Source organism: Choristoneura fumiferana, chromosome 10 (genome assembly GCF_025370935.1).
Source record: "Choristoneura fumiferana chromosome 10, NRCan_CFum_1, whole genome shotgun sequence".
Classification (NCBI taxonomy): Eukaryota; Metazoa; Arthropoda; class Insecta; order Lepidoptera; family Tortricidae; genus Choristoneura; species Choristoneura fumiferana.
This window is the reverse complement of record NC_133481.1, coordinates 20,602,608-20,604,066: the sequence shown is the minus strand read 5'-3', so window position 1 is coordinate 20,604,066 and position 1,459 is coordinate 20,602,608.

Here is a 1,459-nt window from a genome sequence, read left to right as displayed (position 1 = left end):
TGTAAGTAAATGGTGCGTTGAGTAAAATGTGTTTCAGTTTAGCAATGATGAATGTTAGTAGTTATAGGGCGCCATCTGATTATTATTTGCCTGGCAGAAAACAAGCAAGGTCTTATTGTCACAATATTGCCAAATACGTCATCATCATCATCATCTCAGCTATATACGTCCCACTGCTGGGCAGGCCTCCTCTCAGACCAATGGGCTTGGGCCATAGTTCCACGCGGGCCAGTGCGGATTGGGAACTTCGCACGCACCATTGAATCGCTTCGCAGGTTTGTGCAGGTTTCCTCACGATGTTTTCCTTCACCAAAAGCTCGTAGTAAATTTCAAATGTAATTCCGCACAAGAGTTTTGAAAAACTCAGAGGTGCGAGCCGGGGTTGAACCACGACCCTCTGCTTGAGAGGCGATAGGTCAAACCACTAGGCCACCACGGTTTTAGCTAGACAATACAATGTAAAAAAGGAAAGGGTAAACGTTTTTTTTGCTACCTTTACATAATTCAGTTACAAAGTTATAAAATAAAGATTGGACACGCAAATAGCGCCATGTTGACTGAGAGAATCTTTCCTTTTTATGCTCGTAGACTAAGATCTTCGTTTAAAACCTTTTTGAAGGTTTTTTTACTAACACCCATCTGCAAAGCCATCAACTTCTGTTTTATAATAATAATAATAATGTTTTCGGCAGGATTTCTTGCTATGCGCGCCTTGATCGCTTTGATCACTGCTGGTGTTCGTACGGAGCGAGGCCGGCCAATTCTTTTCTTGTCCTCAACACTGGAGACTTCATTGTACCTATCAATAGTACGGTACACAAACCTAAGCGTTATATTTAAATTTTTGAGCAACTTGAAAATGGTACTTGGCGAGTGCCCACAGCGGTGCAATGCTAAAACAGCTATTCGGTTTTCTTTCAATGTCCACTCCATCGTGAGAAATTGCAGCGAATGACTGTTTTTTGTTTTAAAATACTTAAGTGTTAAACATTCAAAATGGAATTCAATCAAATTTTCTTAAAATTATGTTCTAATAGATTAAACATTAACCCCCTTATTCATAAACGACAATCAAACCTATTTTAGTTAAAATGTCGTTAAAATTCGTTTGTCCTTATCTGTCACTTCGACATTTGTATTTGTTAGAAAGGGACAAAGCATTAGTTAACATAGGCTTGTTAAGTTTTTATGAATAAGGGGGTAATATCAAGACCCAAGAACAAACATTCATGTTATTCATAAAAATACCTATCTGCCCCCGCCAGGAATCAAACTCGGGACTTCAAGCTTCGTAGTCAGGTTCGCTAACCACTGGCCGGTCGTTTAACATAGATATAAAGGTTTTCAAAAAATCAAACCTTTTATTTAAGTTTCAACTGATTTATTTTTTCTTTCCTCTAAACATTGGCCGTATATCTATATTTTCATAATCACAACCGGTGCTCGACATTGTTAGTGT